The 25909-nt window shown below is 39.9% G+C and overlaps 1 protein-coding gene across 6 annotated transcripts in view; it reads left to right on the top strand.

Annotated features, from left to right (window-relative positions):
• The window catches only part of syngap1a (synaptic Ras GTPase activating protein 1a), a 291115-nt gene that overhangs the window by 151180 nt on the left and 114026 nt on the right, over nucleotides 1-25909 (top strand). The window contains exon 1 of one of the 6 annotated variants that reach the window (XM_062986438.1): nucleotides 4409-4441. The exons of the other annotated variants lie outside the window; for them this stretch is intronic. The gene's annotated coding sequence lies outside the window, so the exon portion shown is untranslated. Of the gene's footprint in view, nucleotides 1-4408; nucleotides 4442-25909 lie in introns of those variants that run through there. 6 annotated transcript variants of the gene reach the window in all.

The following is a 25909-nucleotide window of genomic DNA, read 5'->3' as shown; positions in this document are numbered from 1 at the left end:
AAATGTCCAAATTGAGCACTGCTTGTCATTTTCCCTCCAAAATGTCATGTGATTTGTTAGTGTTACTAGGTCTCAGGTGTGCATAGGGAGCAGGTGTGTTCAATTTAGTAGTACAGCTCTCACACTCTCTCATACTGGTCACTGAAAGTTCCAACATGGCACCTCATGGCAAAGAACTCTCTGAGGATCCTAAAAGACGAATTGTTGCGCTACATGAAGATGGCCAAGGCTACAAGAAGATTGCCAACACCCTGAAACTGGGCTGCAGCACAGTGGCCAAGATCATCCAGCGTTTTAAAAGAGCAGGGTCCACTCAGAACAGACCTCGAGTTGGTCGTCCAAAGAAGCTGAGTGCACGTGCTCAGCGTCACATCCAACTGCTGTCTTTGAAAGATAGGCGCAGGAGTGCTGTCAGCATTGCTGCAGAGTTTGAAAAGGTGGGGGGTCAGCCTGTCAGTGCTCGGACCATACGCCGCACACTACATCAAATTGGTCTGCATGGCTGTCACCCCAGAAGGAAGCCTCTTCTGAAGTCTCTACACAAGAAAGCCCGCAAACAGTTTGCTGAAGACATGTCAACAAAGGACATGGATTACTGGAACCATGTCCTATGGTCTGATGAGACCAAGATTAATTTGTTTGGTTCAGATGGTCTCAAGCATGTGTGGCGGCAATCAGGTGAGGAGTACAAAGATAAGTGTGTCATGCCTACAGTCAAGCATGGTGGTGGGAATGCCATGGTCTGGGGCTGCATGAGTGCAGCAGGTGTTGGGGAGTTACATTTCATTGAGGGACACATGAACTCCAATATGTACTGTGAAATACTGAAGCAGAGCATGATCCCCTCCCTCCGGAAACTGGGTCGCAGGGCAGTGTTCCAGCATGATAATGACCCCAAACACACCTCTAAGACGACCACTGCTTTATTGAAGAGGCTGAGGGTAAAGGTGATGGACTGGCCAAGCATGTCTCCAAACCTAAACCCAATAGAACATCTTTGGGGCATCCTCAAGTGGAAGGTGGAGGAGCGCAAAGTCTCGAATATCCGCCAGCTCCGTGATGTCGTCATGGAGGAGTGGAAAAGCATTCCAGTGGCAACCTGTGAAGCTCTGGTAAACTCCATGCCCAGGAGAGTTAAGGCAGTTCTGGGAAATAATGGTGGCCACACAAAATATTGACACTTCAGGAACTTTCACTAAGGGGTGTACTCACTTTTGTTGCCGGTGGTTTAGACATTAATGGCTGTATATTGAGTTATTTTGAGGGAAGAATAAATTTACACTGTTATATAAGCTGCACACAGACTACTTTTCATTGTGTCAAAGTGTCATTTTGTCAGTGTTGTCCCATGAAAAGATATACTTAAATATCTGCAGAAATGTGAGGGGTGTACTCACTTTTGTGATACACTGTATATACAACTAAATATACAGCAGCACAGATTTAAACTATAAAGTATATGATGTAAGTGGCAGCACAGAATTAAAATATAAAGGTATATATATATATATATATATATATATATATATATATATATATATATATATATATATACAGGGGTTGGACAAAATAACTGAAACACCTGTCATTTTAGTGTGGGAGGTTTCATGGCTAAATTGGACCAGTCTGGTGGCCAATCTTCATTAATTGCACATTGCACCAGTAAGAGCAGAGTGTGAAGGTTCAATTAGCAGGGTAAGAGCACAGTTTTGCTCAAAATATTGCAATGCACACAACATTATGGGTGACATACCAGAGTTCAAAAGAGGACAAATTGTTGGTGCACGTCTTGCTGGCGCATCTGTGACCAAGACAGCAAGTCTTTGTGATGTATCAAGAGCCACGGTATCCAGGGTAATGTCAGCATACCACCAAGAAGGACAAACCACATCCAACAGGATTAACTGTGGACGCAAGAGGAAGCTGTCTGAAAGGGATGTTCGGGTGCTAACCCGGATTGTATCCAAAAAACATAAAACCACGGCTGCCCAAATCACGGCAGAATTATATGTGCACCTCAACTCTCCTGTTTCCACCAGAACTGTCCGTCGGGAGCTCCACAGGGTCAATATACACGGCCGGGCTGCTATGGCCAAACCTTTGGTCACTCGTGCCAATGCCAAACGTCGGTTTCAATGGTGCAAGGAGCGCAAATCTTGGGCTGTGGACAATGTGAAACATGTATTGTTCTCTGGTGAAAGATTGGTTTGATGAACATGAAAGTGAAGTTGAACATCTCCCATGGCCTGCACAGTCAACAGATCTAAATATTATTGAGCCACTTTGGGGTGTTTTGGAGAAGCGAGTCAGGAAACGTTTTCCTCCACCAGCATCACGTAGTGACCTGGCCACTATCCTGCAAGAAGAATGGCTTAAAATCCCTCTGACCACTGTGCAGGACTTGTATATGTCATTTCCAAGACGAATTGACGCTGTATTGGCCGCAAAAGGAGGCCCTACACCATACTAATAAATTATTGTGGTCTAAAACCAGGTGTTTCAGTTATTTTGTCCAACCCCTGTATATATATATATATATATATATATATATATATATATATATATATATACAGTATATATAGTATATATATACAGTATATATACACATAAAATTGCAGCATGGAATAAAATGTAAAGGCATATGAATATACAACAAATATTATAAAGTGCAATAGTAAAAAAAGTGACCCTGTAGAGTTAAAAATTGTTCATATCTATTTGTAGAGGTAGATAAATGAGTGCACAGAAGGACATCCCATAATCTCAGCAGTTACAAGGAAACCCTGTTCCCCTGTTCCTGTCCCACCCCTTACAGACCTACAGCCAATTGTGTTTCTTGTGTAATCGTACAGTCGACCGATAGCAGACCCGAGATTCGAACTTGAGAGCTTGAGATCTCAGCACTGTTTGACTAGCGTTTTTTACCGCTGCGCCAGTGGTTTTAAAATTATGGTTTTAAAATGGCATGTCCAACAAGCTTATGGTCAGATGACTACATATGTTTGCTCATGTACTGTATGTTAAATAACCACTCCACTCTTTACGACTCCAAATGAGACCAGGTTGTAAATATTTTAATCTAGTGAGCTTCCTTGATGCCTACTGCCTATCTAGGCAGCTGCCAAAGTAGAGAGGATTCTAATAAGACTCCCAACTTATAAGGCAGATTATTTAGACGCACTACTTTTACGATTACGGCGATTATGTCACCACTGTTTTAGCTTACTAAGCTAACACAGTTAGCCTCAGGCCATTCAAACCAGCAGGCTAAGGCGGCACAACCCGCTAGCATGGCAGCTCACATCTCTCTCCTTGTACCTAAAATGCTTTAACTGTCACTGACAAGCCCTAATTTGCAAATAAATGTCACTTGTACATATGTATATGCATACGTCTGCCCTATTTGTAATTCTTTGTGAGAAAAGTTGTGCTGCACTAAATGCTGGGATTGCCTACACCGCTAAGGAAGCATCGGATGCTCCCTCGTTATTCAGGCAGTTTATAGCTTTGAAATAAGGCACCTCAGTAGGCAGCATTTTAAGGTATCTAAGAATTTAGGCATGCCTTCTGCTTGGGAGCGCACATAGGATGACGTAAAATGCGTGTTGATCTATGTAGAGATATCACTAGGTTTTCAGACAGACACATAGAGACCTCACGTATGAATGTTAATCTAAAGAAATACCTCAGTTTGAAACCATATACACTGATTAGCCAAAACATTATGACCACATACCAAAATTGAGGATGACTATGACTGATTTGAAAGAATCACACACATTACGTTCAGGGATATATTAAATGTTGGATGGATGGATGGATGGTAGTTATTAGTAATTCACGTTTTGAATGCTGCAGATTTAATCAGCATAAAGGCCTGAGTGACTTTGATGTGGGCCAAGATTATTATGGCCGGATGACTTGGTTAAAGTATCTCGGAAACAACAAGGCATGTGGAGTGTTTACTGCTGGCCTTGGAGAGTACCAGGTCAGAGGAGGGACGGAGTACAAACTGCTGACAGGTCTCTGGTCTCTAAGGCTCATTGATTTTAGAGGACATGAAGGCTGTGGTGTCTTGTATGGACAAACAGAAGTACTACAACACCCTTCTGAGTATGGGGCTGGCAGTCAAAGTGCCCATGTTAACTCCTGTCCACTGGTAAAGGTGCCTTTAATGGGCATACAGGCATGTTGGAGAGATGTGGTCATGGAGCTGGGAGGTGACAGTGGTGCAACTCCCCAATCTCACATACTTTTATACGGCTAAATACCACAACCTTAGTTATTCCTACATGATAGAATACTCTGTCTTCTTGCTCTTAATTCATCATCCCCCCCCCCATCCGCTTTTGTCCGCCCACATGCTCAGAGCGGTCACTCTTCACTCTGCCATCCTTTTACAGCTGCCCACCCTCTGTCTGCTCTGGCTAGTCAGCCTCAGGTACAACGCTTTCCTTACATAGCAATTCCTGTAATTCAGCACGCTGGGTTATTTCGGACACTGCGTCAATGCTAATGAACCCTTGAGGAACAGCGATTCTTTTTTCTCAAGGGTTTTCATGTTTTTCTGCATTTTTGTTCCAGGGAATTTGTGTAGGATGTCAAACCTGAATGCTTTATAAAATATGCTGCAAAGCTTGAGCGAGGAAAGAGATTAGAAATGTAACAGAATCATTTACATTACCAGCATTTTGTGAATACAAACTATATATTTTTTCCCAATCTAGTCATTTCCAGTTCATGATTGTAACTCCACTGCCACTTGCACTACCTCTGTTCTGGCCAAGGTCGTACTGTGGACCATCGTGCGCCCCCCTTCGACAAGGGCCCAGTCGCCAGCTGTATCTTTTAACCTCCCGGTGTTGGGTTCCTGCACAGTGCCTTATCGCATATGGAGAACCATGCTATGCTCCATGTGACGCCCTCCCCCTCGCACAGATGCCTGATCCAGTCCCGGAGATTGCATATTGCAGTGGGAAGAGACCCTGTCTGACCTCTCATCAAATGTTATGGAAAAATGAGAGTTCATGCTTTATATAACCTGGATATTAGTATTATGTTGATTGTGCATTAAATCATTATAGTTGTTAAATCCTTATGTGGTTGTTTGAGGTGAGGCTGGGAGTATAAAGTACAGAGATAAGCAATGTCTGTCTTTGAGCTGTTGTAAGCAGGTAAGAAACAACAGTTAGCACAGAATGTAGGTTCCAAAGTCCAACACCCAATGTGATATGACTAGAGCAGTATAAAGAGAGGGTTTCTGGTTCTTCAGCTATTTCACTGCTGTAAAAACCCACAATTGTGGCAATAATCCAATCCTGTGAACTGTAATCTTTGTTTGTGTGGATGCCCGGCCAGATCGGTTGCTCTGCTAAGATTCGAACCCGCAAGTCTAAACACTCTGTAGCGGTGTGCTAGCGCGTTACCATACATTCAGATCGTCGGCAAAGCAACAAAACGAAGTGACTGCCTGTCATTTGTTTTCAATTTGAGCTGATAATTTCCAGTGACAGGAGGCAGCACCAACATAAAACTACAAAGTGCTTCTATATGGTAAGTGGAGCTGATGAAATGGACAGTGAGTGTAGAAACAAGGAGGTGGTATTAATGTTATGGCTGATCGGTGTATATTGGGGGGAATCATGTCCCCCAGTATTCAAATATGCCCCCCTATATGATTTACATTTTCAGCATTTTGCAGACGCCTTTATTCAAAGCAACTTACATTACAGTTACAGTGTACAGTCTGAGCAATTGAGGGTTAAGGGCCTTGCTCAAGGGCCCAACAGCAGCAACCTGGCAGTAGTGGGGCTTGAATCAGTGACCTCTGATTCTTAGTCCAGTACCTGAACCATTAGGCTACGGCTTATTATAATGATGTATAAATATAATTAAACATATTCCATTTACTAGCTTTGTGTAATGTTAGGATCCGTCAGTGTACCAGTTAGATGTTACTATGGCAGGAATGTATTAGAATGCCCCCCCTCCAAATCCCGGTAGATTCGGTTCCTCCCAGTGTTCAATACTTGGCTACATCTTTGAGCCCAAACACACTTTGCATGTTTGTATGGCTATATTAATTATACAGTACAATTGAACTTGTATTCTGAAAACAGTAAACAACTGCCAGATGTGTTAATACAAACCTTTGTAAGTATTAACACCAGGGCACAACGAAGAGGAGGGCTGCTAAAACAGTGTTTTAAATAACTGCAGTGTACATTTGCATAGATTAATATATATTCTGAAATGTGTGATAAGGAGACACTACGAGAAACATGAAGCGTTAATTATCTGCTAGTACTGTAAATGTATTTTGATGGGCGGCCTGATGGTGCAGTGGGTATATCAATCAGCCATAACATTAAAATCACCCTCCTAATAATGTGTAGGTCCTCTTCCAGCTGCCAAAACAGCTCTGACCCGTCGAGGCATGGACTCCACAAGACCTTGGAAATGTGCCCTGTAGTATCTGGCACCAAGATCTCAGCAGCAGATCCTTTAAGTCCTGTAAGCTGCGAGGTGGGACTTCCATGAATCGGACTTGTTTGTCTAGCACATCCCTCAGATGCTTCATTAGATTGAGATCTGGGAAATTTCAAGGCCAAGGGAACATCTTGGAGTCTTTTTTCAACTATTAACTTTTCTTTAGTAATTTCTGCAGTGTGGCAGGGTGTGTTATCCTTCATGAAGGGGTGCACTTGGTCTACAACGTTTAGTTAGATGGTTCGTGTAAAAAAAAAATAAAATCAAAGCTACCAACCACTGCATCCCAGGAACACCCTACAAGACCTGCAAATTTGAACAGTGGTCCAGCTGTTACACTTTGACCCTTGTCAAAGTTGCACCAATCCTTACGCTTTAATGCCAAATGGTATTAAAATAGTGACTTTTGTATGATCTTTGTATACGTCTAATGCATCAACTTTAAGAACTGACTGTTCTATTGCTTCACATTAAATCTGATCTCATTGGTATATTTGCCTTTGTGGTGAGATAATCAATGTCTTACATGTTACTTTACCTCTCAGGGGTTTTAATGTTCTGGCTGATCCATGTATACTCTATATGGTCAGAACAATGTGGACACCTGATGAAAAACCATGATATTACTGTATTAGAGGAATAGACAAATTAACTTAAATCATCACAATATTCAAATATTGAGAGAGTGAACAAGGAGTAGAGCCACCATTTTTCAGATAAGAAGGACCCAATGGTCCATTAAGTGTACCCAAAAATAGATGTTTTAAAGCTCTGACATGACACTAGCCATACCAAACATAAACTGTGTGGCCAAAAGTATTTGGACACCTGACCTTGAGTTTGTTAAACATCCCAATTGAAAAACAAATTGTATTAAAATAGACTACAATGCCACCTATACCAATGGTATCAGATATACTGGCAAGCAGGAGAACAATGTTATGCACTTTACCTGTCAGTGGTTTTAATGTTCTGACTGATCAGTGTATACACTATACAGTCAGAACTATATTTGTAATTCTGTTCAATAACCATGGACATTACTGTATATAAGAAATGGACAAAATAACATAAATCATAACAATATACAAATAATGTGAGAGTGAATAAGGAGTTGAGCCATCCTTTCTCAGATAAGAAGGGCACAAGGTTTTCTTTAAAGTGTCCTTATTGGGCAAAAATTAGTTATTTTAAAGCTTTGGCATGACATTTAGCTGTACCAAACATAGCCGAACATACACTATGTGGCTAACAGTAATTGGACACCTGACCATGAGCTTGTTGTTAACGTCCCAACTAAAAAACAAATGGTATTACAATAGACTTCCACTACAATGGCACCTATACCAATGGCATCAGATATACTGGGAAGCAGAAGAACAATGTTATTCACTTTATCTGACATTGTTTTTAATGTTCTGGCCAATCAGTGTATACACTATATGGTCAAAACTATGTGAACACCTAATGAAGAGCCATGGACATCACTGTATATAAGGAATGGACAAAATAACATAAATCTTAAAAATATAAGAGTGAATAAGGCGTCATTGAAATTAGAGATGGGACGATCGATCGGCTATGAATCGGTATCGGCCGATTTTTAATCAAAATATGCTATCGGCGATCGGCCGATATCTCCTAAAAGTAGCCGATCCGATCGTGTGATATATAAAGACCATGTTAAGTTAACAGCTCAGTGGATTGATCCAGACGCCAACCATCACATCACCATTCATCAACCATCGTACAGAAACCACAGTGAAAGCTCTTCATGACCTAAAATAACATCATTAACTTTGTGCATCATACATACGATGTAATTTTGCTGATTGTAATATTTACTTTAAAAAGATAATTCAGCCCGGTCACATCTGAGTCGATTCTATCAGCACGTTATATAAACTCCTGGTTCACTTTGGTAAATCGTAAGTGGTTCTTACTTGTGATGTAGATGAGAACAGAAAATGTTACAGAGCCAATCAGAGGCAAAAGTTTATTCATTACCAAATTCGTTAGTTCAGGATCATCTGCTGAACTTTTAGAAAACTTTTAGCTCCTTAGATGGAACGAGTCTGACTCGGTTACAGATCTGTGGTAATAGCAGTTTAATTAAGCTTTTTAATTAAGCTTTTTAATGTAAGAGAGTCACACAGAATGTTCTGTAGTAGCTGGTGTTTATTTAAAACCACGACATTTAATTAATAACAGTAAACACGGAGAGATAACTGAGAAGAGAAACTTACGCTTGGCGAAAAATGAATCGACTCATGAATCAATGAATCACTTATAGCGATACTGTGAACAAAGCGTATCTTCTAAGGGCACACACACACACAAACACACACACGCGCGCGCGCGCGCTGCTCCGGTTTATCTTCACTGTGAGGCTCTTTTTAAGTTTATTTATTTTATTTACTGCTAAACCCCCCCAACCCCCCCTCCCCCCGATCGCAATCAGCTATCGGCCGATGTCCCTGAAAGGAGATCGCAGATCGGAATCGGTGCCAAAAACCCCGATCGGCACATCTCTAATTGAAATCCTAATTAGTTTGTGATGGGTATGAGAAAGTTTTTTAAAGTTTCTTTTTTTTTTTTGTAACTAGAATAACTACTGAGGTTATCTGACCATCTAGCCAGACCATCTATCTTTAATACAGAAGGTTTTTTAAATGGTTAATTTTGTCTCACACAATGCACCTCCAGTTTAGACACACACTAGTCTGTCTCTTTGAAACTCTTTGCTCGTATTAAAAAGTCTTGTAGCATTTTTTTGTTTGTTTTGGTTAAACCCTTCAGGTTTTGGAGCTATTCTAAGAACTGAATAGGTGGGTGAGCCTTTTTTAACATCCACCTGTGGATCGTACTGACATCATTCAAGCCAGTGAGCTAATCTAGGTTACAAATATTATATGACTCATAACACTACAAACACTGAGGGCAATGGTGCAAAAGAGAATCTCCCCAAATATTACAAGGAAGAAACCTTCAAAGGAACCAAACTCAACATGGACCTCTGCCCTCCTTGGGTGACTTAGTGGATAATTTGAAGGAATTAGAACTATTTTAAATGAACAGATACTAGATCTGTAAAATAAAATCAATTATAAAAAAAATATAATAAAAATAAACAGCATTAAGAAAGGAACTAGAGTTCATTTTTCAGTTCAGTGTGTAGTAGAATAGTGGCAGAATAAACTGTGAGTTCTGAATATAATGAGCACAGTCAGTTCAGATTCCCATCACATCCAGCAAGAACGGCATGTTGGCATGACGGCATCAAAGCTACAGGCTTCAGCCTCAGGTGGTTAAAAGGGTTTACATCAGAACCACCTTGGGGTACTAGAACAAAAGGTCGAGTTATATAGGATATAAACAAAACCATTAATAAAATGTCTGTTGTGCAGAGTGTATGATGAGACTCTGATATTTCCTATTATTACAGCATAACTGAATGGGGGAACCAGAAGGTACCACAACAATGAGGACTCAACAGTGTACACCTCCCTCACCATCAGTAAACCTGAGTGATTGCATGTGAAAGACAGAATGACAGCAACCTCTTCATGACCATGAACCCTTAAGCTCTGCTCCTGTGTCTAAAGCCAGGGTGGACAGTCCAGGTCCTAGAGGGCTGAACAGCCATATGACCCATATTATGTCATCAAAAACAGGACCAGCGGGTGGGACAGACCATGAGATCACCAGTCCTTCCATAAACCCAGGACTGGAGCCACACATTCCTGTTCTACAATAAATAAGCATGTGTCTGAATCCCGAATAGAGGTGGGGAGATTATTTCAAGTTGTGCAGCCATGTATGAATACACTCCCCAATCTGCTGTAATTTTTTTTTATTATAGGAATTAAAAGTGGGTTGTGGTGCTAAATAAAATCACTCAAATGGTCCCTCCAAGTGCAGATCCCAAGCCCGGATAAAAATAAGGAGGGTTTAATCAGGAAGGGCATCCAGCATAAAAACTGTAGCAAAGTAGGTAGGTTAACCAAAATTATCTGCTATGGCAAGTACAAAAAAAAAAAAAAAAAAAAGGAGCAGCTGAAAGGAAATAAATGGTGGGTCATGACTGTCCTGACCACAATCCTTTCTCAGATAAAAAGGGCACAAGCTTTTTTTTTAAAGTGTCCATAATGGGGAAATACTAGTCTTTAAAAGCTCTTGCAGCACTGACACATACCAAACATTTGGACACCTGGTCAGGAGCTTGCTGGACATCCCATTAAAAATACAAATGGTATTTAAATGTTCTGACCTTTATGTGATCAGCCGCTCTTTTTGAAAATTCTTTCATTTACATTTTCGACATTTAATGGACGCTGTTAGCCAAAGTGACTTACAGTATACAGTGAAAGCAATTGGGGTTAAGGGCCTTTCTTAAGTGGTGGTGGGGTTTGAACCAGAAATGTTATGATTACTAGTCCAGTACCTTACCCACTAGGCTACAACTGCCCATTCTTCTTACAAGACTTTGAAGTATGTCTGTGGGAATCAAAAGAGCATTTAGATTAGATTAGATTAGATTCAGCTTTATTGTCATTGTGCAGAGTAAACAAGTACAAAGCCAACAAAATGCAGTAGCATCTAACCAGAAGTGCAAGATAGAGATTATTTACATATATTACAGTTAAAGTGCACAAGTGCCCAGATAAGTGAAGTGAGGAGACATAAGAACATTAAGAATATTAAACAGATGATGTTGATATTAAACAGATATGATTATTGTACAGTGTATAGACTAATATGTATTTACAGAGTAATGGAAGGTGACTAAAGTGGCTACATGAATGGGTAATGAATGAGAATAAATAAAGTGATGTATATAAGTATAGCAGATATACAGTATACAGTATATACATTATTGTTGTGCTGGTGTAAGTAGTGCAAAATACTGATGGTATATACAGGTGAGATGATACATTTGTAAAAAGAGTTCAATGTGGTACAAAGTGCAGCGATATTTTTACATTGGTGTGCTAGAAGTTAGCAGGGTAACAGCCTCAAGAAAAAAGCTTCTTTATTTTTATGGATGGGCACTGATGTTGGTCAAGAAAGCTTCAACTAATTCAATTAATTCAAAACTGTTCAGTGGGATTAAGGTCAGGGCTCTTTGCAGGACACTGGAGTTTCTTTAAACCAAGCGTTTATTTATAGACATTGCTTTGGGGCACAGGGGCACAGTCATGCTTAAACAGGAAGGGGTCTTTCCTAAACGGTTGATGTACATTAGAAAGCATAATTTCCTTTATATAATTAATTTATTGAAGCCATTGAAGCGAACTCCTAAGGTAAAAAGTAATTGATTACTGTAACTTGATTACTTTCCCTGTAACAAAGTAAAGTCATGGATTACAGTGTAAAGTAGTTTTTTTTTATTTTAGTTAGAAACGAAATGACACTAAAGTTACTTCAGTGGTTTGTATGTCCTTCAGCAAATAACAGCCTGTAACTTACACAAAATTCACCCAGTGAAGTTTAAACATTTATATTAACGCGATTAACGCGTTAAAATTTTAATCGCGATTAAAAAAAATTAATCGAGATTAAAATTTTTAATCTAACTATTTTTATTTGACTGTTTGTGCCACATACATGTGTGTCTCTGTGGTAATTAACTGTATTTCAAATGAATTAGGATGTAAAGCGCATGAACTGTACACGGAACTTTACAAACACTGCTGTTAAATAGATCACACTGGACTATAAAAAGCAGGCAGGTCCGCGATCGGGTTTCACTTTTTTTACGTGTTACCCAGAGCGGTAGAGAGAACAGAGTGGCGACTCTCCCATAGGGAACCGTTGTAACGGGGGTGGGACATTTTTCTGCGCAGCTTCCGGGTTGTGGAGCTCTGTATAGTTCCAAACATCCCATAGAGCCCCATTCATTTCCACTACTTATCAAACATTTTCAGCTGTATGTTGCTTTGTTTTAAAAAAAATAATGAATTTGATGTCATTAATATACTTAATACTGTTATTGTTTAGCATTTGCTCAGCACTAAATGTTACATGTTTATCTTAATTAATAGGTATAACTGAATTTAGCTCAGTCAGTTAAGCTTAATTAATGACACACGAGTCTTTTCACCTAAAATGAGTTGATTAATCAAGAGTCTTGTTACAGAAATGATCATAAAACATTAGAACCACAATAAATCATTCTACTTTTACTTTCATACTTAAGTACATTTGAAGGTAAATTTAGTTTAGTACTTTAGTGGAGGTAAAGAGTATTTTTACTTTTACTACTACTTTTACTGGAGTAATATTTTACCTTGTTTATCTCTACTTTAACTCAGCTACATGGTTTGTGTACCTTGTCCACCACTTAGATTAGACAAAATGAACTTGTGCATATTCATAATGAATTCATTCATGTATTACATGTAGGAATCAATTATTAATCACTCATGAAATAAGAGATGAATGAAGCTATTTCATGTACCTGCACTATAATGTTAAAGGTACGGTAGTGTGTTTATCAATCTGTTCATTTAGTGCAGGTAAACCTTATGAATCCAGCCACATGGTTTAGTGTTTAGCCAAAATGATTATTATTATGAATCCTCAGGAAAGTGAAGGGAGATTAGTTTATGTAAAAAACAAAACATAAAAAACTTTAATCTCTGTACTGTATATTGGTGTTGATTAAAAGATGAATGAAATCTCTGTAACAAGTATCTCCATTGGCTGCTAGACCTGTCCATCAAAACCGCGTAGCTCCGCCTCCTTCCCCTCCGGTAAGAAGTGAAACTCTGCGTGATGTTTCATGATTTATATTTGTGATGTTTGTAGTTCTTTAAAAACACATTTTTATCTGATATTTATATGGACTAAGAGTTTGCATGGACTGTATTAATTAACACTTTTTTTTTATAGCTACAGTCAATAACTTAATAATAGATATTGTCTGGTAACTTGACTGTTTCAGGTATTTATAGATGTTTAAATGGTAATGTAGAACAGTATTTCCCCGTCTTGTTTCTGCACAAACACAGTATTAAAAGGTTTTCTTAATAGATCTATGAAATAATCATATCTGTGTTTTGATGCTTTATTAATGCACAATATTAGATCAAAATATTTTGAAAAGCATGATTTCTGAGTTAGCCAAAAAACCTAAGTAAAATGTAAAGTATTGTTTAATATGAATTTCTTTTTTCTCTTTTGTCTTATGGTTCTGTATGCCAGGAAATACTCCAAAAGTAGCCATGCATATTTTATTGTTATTGTTTAAAATAATGTCATCAGGGACTGCTGGCCCTCAGGCACTTTCACATTATCAAATCTGTCCCTCCTCAAAAAACAGTTTGGACACCACTGGTATTTAAACGCTTTAACACAGTTAACGATGTGGGTGTACATGACGTTATACGAGATGCACAGGGTCATAACTGGGGGGGTGCACCTGATTTCAGTGTCAGGGTTATGAACAGGAAAAGATCCTCACTTTGTCAGATAATGTGCTTTCTAAAATGAATTTAGATTTAATAATTTTATCATATTTATGAATGTTTTTATTGGTAAACATGTTCTTGCAATAAAAATGTGCATAACTGTTCAAATTTTGCTTAATTATTAGTTTGCGATTAATTGAGATTAATTTTGTTCTTTAATCGCGATTAACCCATTTCAACCCATCGGTCACAATTGTGACCGAATTTTTTTTTATTAATTATAAGCCTCTAAAAATGTTACTGGGGAATTTCCCAATACCCTATAAGGAAATATTGAAATATTACAATGTTTCAATTAAATGTGGGCAGTATCAATTTTTTTGAGTAAATTGTCACATGACCAGAGCTGTTTACTTCCTGGTTGCATCTTGAGAAGAGGATGGCTGCCTCAAAGCTCCCAAATAAAAGGTTAGTAAAGTATGTTAAAATAAACATAGAAAAAAAACATTTTGTACACATGCTCTCTAAGTTGTTTAGTAATAATATATACATTTGTAATTTGTCAAATGTCTTTGGTGTGTTTGCAGAATGAGTAAACATGTAAACGGTCACAATTGTGACCGGTGGGATAGAATGTTATATCTAGATGCACACATACTTAATATACAAATAAAATTCTTGTTGCATCTTACCTACATTTTTTTTTTATTTTAGGTTGACTTTAAGTGAAGTCCTTGACATGTTGGATATAGATGATGGCCCAGAAAAGGCATGCAACATTGCAATCATACCTCAAAATGAGAAAGATGCTATTATAAGTGATTGTGATAGTGATGGGTCAGATATGGACTACCAGGGAGAAATGGGCCATTTGCCAGCCAGAATTTTAAATGCACACGCTGAACTGTTGAAGACAGATGATGACGGGAATAAAATCGACTGTGAACTCACCCTCCACCCCACCCCAACCAGCCCCCCATTGCAATATGTCACCTTTGAAAATGGAGAGTACAGGGCCTCTACAAGACGTTCCAGGCAACCACAAGAGCCAACCTCTTCTTCACCACTGTCTACTGTTGGGCCCAGATCTTCTAGCCACCCAATAGATAAAACCAAAGAGCCTCCAACATTCTCATGTGAGAAGACTGGCCAGTCTGAGAGACCTCCAAGATATCCTAGACGCCATAAAAACAAGTCTAAAGACACTCCAAGGTCCTCTGAATTCCAGAATGGACAGTCTGAGGAACCTTCAAGGTCCTCTAGCCACCAGAGAAGCAAGTCCAATACATCTTCAAGGCCCTCTAACAGCCAGAATTGTGGATCTGGGGAACCTTCTGGCAGGTCTTCTAGCCACCAGAAGGGTCAGCCCGAAGGGGTATGGGCACAGCCTGAGGTTGTAAAAAATAAAGACAGAGTGTTCAAACGATCAAAGAGGCCGACCACTGTTAGCTTTCCTGAATACAAAGTATACAGCCCCAATGCTGCTGAATGTGTCAAACAGAGCTGTCCTGATCCAATGGATCTTTTCCTCCTAATGTATCCACCCGCCCTAAGAGAGATCAATGTTGAAATGTCCAACCTCTACTCTACCCAGACCAAGGCCAGGCCACTGAATATGAATATGGAAGAGCTCCTTACATTCTATGGGATCTTACTGGCATCCGGATACAGCACAGTTCCAAGAAGGCGTATGCACTGGTCGCTTGACGATGATGTACACAATGAATGCATTTCAAATGCAATGCGGAGGAATCGATTTGACGAGATCATGGCCTCACTACATTTTGTTGACAACACCAAGATCACAGAGGACCCATTTTTCAAAGTCAGGCCCATCTTCACTGAGCTCAACACATCATACAAAGTCATGCCATATCCAGAATGGCTGGCTGTGGATGAAAGCATGATACGATATTATGGCCGTCTCATGGATGCAAGCAGTTTATCAGAGGCAAACCAATCCGTTTTGGTTATAAAATCTGGAGCCTTGCCTCACATAAGGGGTACATGCATCATATGGAGCCATATGGGGGACGCTTCACACTCCTCCCACAGACCAAATTAGGCCAGGGGCCGACTGTCGTTCTCGGTCTTGCAGAGCAAGGTGAAGTGCCACAAGGTTGTAAATTCTATCATGACAACCTCTTTACTTCCCTTTCACTTCTGGATGAGATGACAAAGAGGGGATATGGTAGCTGTGGGACAATAAGGGACAACCGTCTTTTTGATGTTCCCTTCACTCCAAAGAATGAATTCAACAAGTTACCCCGAGGAACCACTCAAGTTCTAACAGAAGGAGAGAAGCTGCTGGTCCGCTGGAAGGACAACAATGTTGTCACTATGGCAACAAACATGGAGCAGACCTATACTGAGTCCACTGTCAAACGATGGAACAAAGAGCGACATGCTTTTGACCAAGTCCGACAACCACAATGCATCAAGCAATACAATTAGCATATGGGAGGTGTTGATCTTCATGACCAGCAGGCCTCAAGATACAGCATCACAATCAGGTCCAAGAAGTGGTGGTGGCCCATCTTTGCATGGTCTCTCAACAGTGCACTTGTGAATAGCCATTACTTTTACAGAGATGTTATGGGAGGGACCATTGATCTGCTCACCTTCACACGAGTAGTGGCACAATCTCTCATACAAAGGTTTGGCACAAAGCCTCTGAACCACGGAAGGAGATCTCTACTGGCCAGTACTGTGCAAGATCAAGCAAGATATGACCAAGTCTCTCACTGGCCAATCAACACAGGGAATCGGTTCTTCAGATGTCGTCTTTGTGATAAACGCACCACCTATGCATGTGAGAAATGCAACAGTCCACTGCACATTGAGTGCTTTAAGGCATACCATATAAAGTAGAAAATATGGTAAAGTGAATATAAAGGAATGAAAGGACCAACAAATGAATATAGGAGTACAAGAGACATTTTTTTTTGTTGTTGTTCGTTTTGTTGATCAACAGAATCAAGCATTTTTGTTCTGGTGCCTACCTCGTTACTGTATACCTGCCTATAATCTAAATACATTTATTTTTTGTTAAATTAGGTCTGTTCCTAATGGTATACACAACAGTTTACATCATTCCTGAAGTTTTGAATGAAGTACTTGAATGTAATGTGTATTTTGTTGCGAATGTTGTACTAAAATGTTATACCAACATTAAAATATTTGCACTAAAGTACAATTTAAAATGTTTACAAATAAATGGTTCAATACATGTTACACTAAAGTGATGCTGTTGAAATTTGTATTTGATATAAACAAACAATGTTAACATATTTTGATCATATTTTGCCATTGGTCTTAGTGTTCCTATGGTGTGGAAAGTCCCAAGTTCCTGATCAAGTATTCTGTTTCAGTGATTGCTGTCAGAAGGCCCTTATTTCAACAAAAAACAATTTGTGTAACCTTTCATTGAGAATACGCATATCATCCCACCGGTCACAATTGTGACCGGTAATAAAACACACTTTTTCATATACTTTTCTCATTTTTTTGGAGGACATAATTATTGATTATTTCAAAGGGTTGCTAATAACACATGATTTGCATATTTGCATGTCTGGGAAAAATTTGGGCATAAATGGGTTAATCTTGATTACAAATTTTAATTGCGTGACAGCCCTACTTTTTATTTAAGATATAATATCCAACAAACTGGTTTGTGAGAAGGAAATAACAGATAAGGTAGTGCTGAAGAATAACGTCCTGTTTTCTTCTCTGATTAGGTTTTTTTAATTTAAAAATTAGAAGGGAACAGTTGGACGCTGTTATCCTGCTAGGTCTTCTTTTACTTTCATTTAAAATGAAACTAGCTTTCTTCTGGTAGTTGCTATGGTTACCCAGTTTATAGCTGTAAAAATCTTGCCAGGCAAGTCACCGCTCACTCATGTCTGTGATGTGTCATTGAATATTTTGGGTTTAATCTGTGTTGAAATAAAGACACAACACTGTGCCTATTGTGAAGCATGGTGGTGGTAGTATTGTGCGTTGAGGCTGCTGTAATGCTAGTGAAATTCTGCCAAGTACAGTGGTCAAAAAGCCAACCAGAGCAGCCACAGAAGCTTGTTTGTGGCTACCAACAGTGGATGAACTGGTAAAAAAAAGCTAATATAAATGGTTGACATAAACTGTAGATACAGTGTGTGGATAAAAACATTTCGACATCATAAGCATGTTGAACAGTGTGTTTATTCTATTTTTATATTCTTCTTTTATTCTAGTTTTATTGTTTAATTAATGTTTAGTGTTGCACCATGGGTCAGAGAGTAATGTAATTTCAATCCTATGTATGTTCTGTACATATTGCAGTATTGACAATAAAGCAACTTTGACTTTGACTTGACATCCAGCATCAACATCACTGGCACTAAGATGGATTTATTTTTCACTTTGTGGCTAGAACTGTCTCTATTAGATTTTGGGTTGTCTTTGGATTGGGTATTTGTGCCTATCATATTAAAACACGTGTGAAGTTAGGTGCTGGTGTTGGTAAAAGGTTCTGACTTGTAATTCATGCTTTAATTCATCTTAAGATGTTTAATAGGGTTTGATGGCAGGTGTCTGTGCAGGTCACTGGAGTTCCTCAATGCCAAATTTGAGGAACCTTATCTTTATGTACCTTACTTAGCACACAAGTGTGGAGTCATGCTAGAACTAAGTCTTTAAAGGTCTTTACCAAACCACTGCCTCAAGGTTGGAAGCCTTTAATACAGCAACTTTGTAAGCAATGGAGGGTTAATGGCCTTGCTCAAGGGCCCAGCAGTGGCAACCTGACAGATGTGGGACTTGAACCAGCAGCTTTTTCATTACTAGTCGCTTTTTACAATAGACATTGTCTTAAAGAAACTTTACAGAATCCAGGACCAACAGACAAAAAACCAGTTGAGCAAACTGAGTTCAACAGTGGCAAGGTAAAAATCCCCTAGAATTACAGTAAGAAACCATGAGAGGAACCAGACTCACCAGGGACCTTCATCCTCCTAGGGTAGATGTTCTGTACCTTAACCAAAAACCCATTGAGCAAACTAAGTTCAACAGTGGCAAGGAAAAAATCCCCTAAAATTACAGTAAGAAACCATGAAAGGAACCAGACTCACCAGGGACCTTCATCCTCTTAGGGTAGATGTCCTGTACCTTAACCACTGAGCTACCCCGACCCAATTATATTATTGTTTTTATTTACTTTTTAACACCTGTTAGGAATGAGTGTTGCTGAAACACTTAAACTCAGTAATTAGGAGGGGAGTCCACATACTTTTGGATCTTAATTTTAGACCACCAATAAAGCAAAAGTCGTCTATTTTGTGTTTAACCGGTCTCTGTAGCTTTAGTCACGATGTTTTAAAGGAATGATCAGAAATAGCTCTGGCACAGTAAACCCTTAATTATTCTAATTATCACAAACACGTTGGATTGTGGGCTGAAACAGAACTGAGCAAATTCACAAAAAAATTAATATGGACAAAAAATCTCTTAATAAACTGCCCACTTCATTTTTCTGATTACATTTGTTTAAAAAATGTAGAATTTAGCCATCAGTTATGAGGGCGGCATTCACCCAAAAAAGTGTGTTTCACCCGGCAGTTTTAACAGAGGTTGGTTTTGTATATAAAGTCATTAGTATAGACCTGGTCACACCATGGTTTTGTATATAATGTCATTAGTATAGGCCTGGTCACACCATGGTTTTGTATATAAAGTGATTAGTATAGACCTGGTCACACCATGGTTTTGTATATAAAGTAATTAGTATAGACCTGGTCACACCATGGTTTTGTATATAAAGTCATTAGTATAGACCTGGTCACACCATGGTTTTGTATATAAAGTCATTAGTATAGACCTGGTCACACCATGGTTTTGTATATAAAGTCATTAGTATAGACCTGGTCACACCATGGTTTTGTATATAAAGTCATTAGTATAGACCTGGTCACACCATGGTTTTGTATATAAAGTCATTAGTATAGACCTGGTCACACCATGGTTTTGTATATAAAGTCGTTAGTATAGACCTGGTCACACCATGGTTTTGTATATAAAGTCATTAGTATAGGCCTGGTCACACTATGGTTTTGTATATAAAGTCATTAGTACAATTACCAGTCTCCATATCCCTGCTTATGAGAAACACCCCATAGAATGATGCTGCCACCAATGAGTTTCAATGTTGGGGTGGTATCAGTGCCTGTTCTTTACCAGACATAGTGCTTGTTTTTTTTGCCATTAGGACAGAGAATCATTTAAATTCCCCATAGCAAACTCCAAGCAGGCTGTCGTACGTCTTTTACGTTACGATTTGCCCAATTTGACTCGACGGCCACCTCCAGTAAGGTTCAAGGCACTGCGGTCCTGTGAACACTTAAACCCTAAATATTGTTTTATATTCTTGCCCTGCCCGGATCACAGAGATCCTCGGACAGTTACTTGGACTTCATGGCTTGGTTTCATCCTACAATGAAGTGTGCATTTTGAGTCAGTGATAGCCTAGTGGGTAGAGCTTTGGGCAATCAACTAAAGGTCGAGAGTGCCATGCAGCCACTGTTGGGCCACTGGTAACCCTTTCTGCTCCAGCGGTGCCATATGATGGCTGACTCTGCACTCTGACCACATTTTCCAAACAAGCTGAGATATGCGAAGAAAGAATTTCATTGTACTGTACACCTGTATATGTATATATGACAAATAAAGGCGTTCTATTCCATTCCTCGATTCTAAATTACCAAGTGTTCCTTTCCAAACTATGTCCAGTCAGTTCAGATTGTAGCAGTTCTGTATATAATGTTATTTGTATAGACGTGTAAATTTTGGGCTCTTAAAGTACCAAGTGTTCCTTTTTAAACTACGTCCAGTCAGTTCAGATTGTAGCAGTTGGACTCCAATTAAGGTTCTAAACACATCTCAAAGCACTGGAATATTTTTTGTACATTTGAGATTTCAGTTTCTGATTTAATTTATTAAAAAAACTCTAAAAACATGTTTTCTGTTCTTCAGTATGGGTAGGTAAGTGTAGACTTATGAGTAAAAATGGCTTAAAATCAAATTTACAGCACAGTGATTAAAAGCCAAGAGATCTAAATACTTTCTGAATCTATGGTATGTCATCTAATATTGATAATGCTGATAAATGTGTGTGGATGTATTATCTATATACACTGATCAGTCATAACATTAAAACCACCTCCTTGTTTCTACTCACTGTCTATTTTATCAGCTCCGCTTACCATAAAGAAGCACTTTGTAGTTCTACAATTACTGACTGTTATATTTTTCTCTGCATGCTTTGTTAGCCCCCTTTCCTGCTGTTCTTCAATGATCAGTACTCTCCCAGGACCCCCACAGAGCAGGTATTATTTAGGTGGTGGATCATTCTCAGCACTGCAGTGACACTGACATGGTGGTGGTGTGTTAGTGTGTGTTGTGCTGGTATGAGTGGATCAGACACAGCAGTGCTGCTGAAGTTTTTAAATACCGTGTCCACTCACTGTCCACTCTATTAGACACTCGTACCTAGTTGGTCCACCGTGTAGATGAAAAATCAGAGACGATCGCTCATCTATTGCTGCTGTTTGAGTTGGTCATCTTCTAGACCTTCATCAGTGGTCACAGGACGCTGCCCACGGGGCGCTGTTGGCTAAATATTTTTGGTTGGTGAACTATTCTCAGTCCAGCAGTGACAGTGAGGTGTTTAAAAACTCCAGCAGCATTGCTATGTCTTATCCACTCATACCAGCACAACACACACTAACACACCACCACCATGTCATTGTCACTGCAGTGCTGAGAATGATCCACCACCTAAATAATACCTGCTCTGTGGTGGTCCTGTGGGGGTCCTGACCATTGACGAACAGGGTGAAAGCAGGCTAAAAAGGTATTTAGAGAAACAGATGGACTACAGTCAGTAATTGTAGAACTACAAAGTGCTTGTATATGGTAAGTGGAGCTGATAAAATGGACAGTGAGCGTATAAGTTTAAATGCACGGAAATTACCCAGAACGTGAACGCGGTGTCAGAAAAATGAGAAATGAAATTTTCAGCTGGTTTCTGATGGTGTGTGATATATTCACAGTCTTTAGAGAGTGTGATATATAATTCATATATGATCTTTATGGAGTGCACACATCTGTGTGAGAGCCAGATCCTGCTGGCATGCAGTCTGTCATCAGTCCTGACATGAAGAGATCGTAGTTTCTCACTGGATCTTACGGAGGGAAATTAATGCTCGACGGAAATCATGTTATTTTAAGCCGATAGTCCGACATTTTACACATTTATGAACGTACGTTTGTTTGCCGTGCCTGCATGAGCTATCTTTTTTTATTTTTCATTAGGAGTGTCAGCGCGGTTCTGTTTCTTTTTCGGGAGACTTGTTGCGCGGTGACGCTCGTTCCTAAAGCTCAGGATGATTGTTGCATATTCTTATATTGTACACCCACTCTATAAAGCAGTCCTCATTTCAGTCTTCCTCGCTCGCTCTATTCCTCCCCTCCTCTCTCCTCTCGGTGCACATAGCAGCACAGGCTTGGCTTGGAGCTATTCCCACCCACACATGTACACACACACACACAAACACACACACTTGCTACAGCTTGACATCACATTTACATCCAGAATTGAAGTTTGTATGTATCTGTGAGTGTGTGTCTGTGTGTGTGTGTGTGTATCAGTGAGTGTGTGTGTGTGTGTCACTTCAGCAAAGTGCAGGTAAACAGAGCAATCAGAGCTATCCACAGCACCAGCAAAGACAATACAAGCACCAGTTCTACTCTATTATTACTGCAAAATCTACATTTTTTTTCTCCAAATTTTTAGCGCATCCAATTTGTACCCAATTGCATTATACTTCCTCTCTACTGGAGCCGACTCCCCGCCATGATTGAGGAGAGCGAGACTGCCGCACGTCCCCTCCAACATGTGTGCAGTAATCACATTTCACATTTTCAGCATTTAGCAGATGCTTTTATTTAAAGCGACTTACAGTACTGTGACAGTATATTGTCTGAGCAATTGAGGGTTAAGGGCCTTGCTCAAGGGCCCAACAGTGGCAACCTGGCAGTGGTGGGGCTTGAACCAGCGACCTTTCGATTACTAGTCCAGTACCCTAACCTCTAGGCTACAACTAGAGGTTAGGGTAAATCGCACATCTTTTCACTTGCATGAGGCGACTTCTCATGCTGATCAGCTCTGTGCAAGGAGAGCCACACCCTGATCAGCATTATTCCTCGACTCTTGTGCAGACGGCATCAACCAGTCAGCAGAGGTCGCCGTTCGCTCAGTCATGAGGAGTCCCTGTCTGGCTTGTCCTACCCTATGAACAACAGCCAATCGTTGTTCATACAGCCGCCCAGCCGGATGGCAGAGCTGAGATTCGATACGATGTATTCGAGTGGCCAAAATCTTTATTTTTATGTTTCACCAATTACTTCTAGTTTTTCATGTTCTTAATATTTTATTCTGTATGTAAATCACTTTTTCTCTCTGCTTTTTATTTCATGCTTTTTTAATTGTAACTATATTTGCAAAAAGCCTTTCTGAGGTTCTAAATCTCAGGAATGTTTTAATGCTTTTAATTTTTTTCCTTATGTAAACCACTTTGAATTGCCACTGTATGAAAGGTGCTATACAAATAAACTTGCCTTGCCTTGCCTTACTTCTGCGCTTGTATTTTGACTATTTATATTGTCAACCCTTTATTATTAGTGGTTATTTTCTATATAGCTAAGGTTAAAAGTATACACTGATCAACCATAACATTAAAACCACCTCCTTGTTTCTACTCTCACTGTCCATTTTATCAGCTCCACTTACCATATAGAAGCACTTTGTAGTTCTACAATTACTGACTGTAGTCCATCTGTTTCTCTACATACCATTTTAGCCTGCTTTCACCCTGTTCTTTAATGGTCAGGACCCCCACAGAGCAGGTATTATTTAGGTGGTGGATGATTCTCAGCCCTGCAGTGACACTGACATGGTGGTGGTGTATTAGTGTGTGTTGTGCTGGTATGAGTGGATCAGACACAGCAGCGCTGCTGGAGTTTTTAAATACCGTGTCCACTCACTGTCCACTCTATTAGACACTCTTACCTAGTTGGTCCACCTTGTAGATGTAAAGTCAGAGACGATTGCTTATCTATTGCTTCTGTTTGACTTGGTCATCTTCTAGACCATCAGTGGTCACGGGCGCTGTTGGCTGTATATTTTTGGTTCGTGGACTATTCTCAGTCCAGCAGTGACAGTGAGGTGTTTATAAACTCCAGCAGCGCTGCTGTGACTGATCCACTCATACCAGCACAACACGCACTAACACACCACCACCATGTCAGTGTCACTGCAGTGCTGAGAATGATCCACCACCTAAATAATACCTGCTCTGTGGTGAAAGGGGGCTAACAAAGCATGCAGAGAAACAGATGGACTACAGTCAGTAATTGTAGAACTACAAAGTGCTTCTATATGGTAAGTGGAGCTGATAAAATGGACAGTGAGTGTAGAAACAAGGAGGTGGTTTTAATGTAATGGCTGATCGATGTACATACACCTGTAAGCAACATGTATGTCATGGTAGTCTTGGAATTTCAGTGATTTTTGCACGATTTCTGAGTGAACCAACAGTAACAAGACGATGAATCTGTGGTGGAGCGAGGTCTGTAACTGTGTAGCGTGAAATTTTGATTGAGCTACTTCAGCTACTGTTTTACATCTTTCCACATAAATCAGGCTAATTTGACTGCACCCATTACTCATTAGTAAAGGCAGAAAGAAAACCCAATCTGCTTCCTAATGCCACATTACAGTCAAGCCAGAAAGTCTGCACACCCCTTCCACCTTCTCCACGTTTTATTACATTACAGACTCATACTACAGTATAATAATAATATAATAATTCTTTTTTTGTCACAAAATTCTACACACAATCACCCACAATGACAAAGTGAAAGCAGGTTTTTAGACATTTGTGCTCATTTATTGAAAAACAAAATGTAAAATATAACAACTGTGCACACCCTTTGATATGACACCCAAAAGTGAGCTGAGGTGCATTTTGTTTTCTCTGATACTTGAGATGTTTCTACAATTTAATTGGAGTCCACCTGTGGTCAATTCAATTGATTGGACATGATTGGGGATTGCCAACACCCGCCTATAAGGTCCCACAGTTGACAGTGCATTTCAGAGCAAACTCCAAGCCATGGGGTCAAAGGAATTATCTGCAGACCTCAGAAACAGGATTGTGTCAAGGCATAGACCTGGAAAAGGGTACAGAAAAATTGCTGCAGCTTTACAGGTCCCAAAGAGCACAGTGGCCACCATCATTCGTAAATGGAAGAAGTTTGGAACCACCGAAAATCTTCCTAGACCTGGCCGCTCGGCCAAACTAAAAGATCGGGGAAGATGGGCCTTGGCCAGGGATGTGAGCAGGAACCTGAGGGTCACTCTGAAAGAGCTCCAGCGTATCCTTGTGGAGATGGGAGAACCTATCAGAAGATTAACCATCCAGGCAGCAGTCCACAAATCACGACTTTATGGTAGAGTGGCCAGACGGAAGCCACTTCTTAGTAAAAGGCACATGACAGCCCGTTTGGAGTTTGTCAAAAGGCACCTTGACCATGATAAACCAGATTCTCTGGTCTGATGGAACCAAAATTGAACTTTTTGGCCTGAACTGGAGGAAACCAGGCACCGCTCATCATCTGGCTAATGCCATCGCTACATTGAAGCATGGCGGTGGCAGCATCATGATGTGGGGATGTTTTTCAGCAGCAGGACCGGGACGACAAGTCCTGATAGAGGGAAAGATGAATGCAGCTAAGTACACCAAGATCCTTGAAGAAAACCTGCTCCAGAGCGCTCTGGACCTCAGACTTTGGCGAAGGTTTTCCTTCCAACATGACAGCGACCTGAAGCACACAGCCAAGAGAACAAAGGAGTGGCTTCAGAAAAAGTCTGTGAATGTCCTTTAGTGACCCAGCCAGAGCCCAGACCTGAA

This window comes from Trichomycterus rosablanca, chromosome 1 (assembly GCF_030014385.1).
Source record: "Trichomycterus rosablanca isolate fTriRos1 chromosome 1, fTriRos1.hap1, whole genome shotgun sequence".
In the NCBI taxonomy this organism is placed as follows: domain Eukaryota; kingdom Metazoa; phylum Chordata; class Actinopteri; order Siluriformes; family Trichomycteridae; genus Trichomycterus; species Trichomycterus rosablanca.
This window is presented reverse-complemented; position numbering and strand designations above follow the sequence as displayed.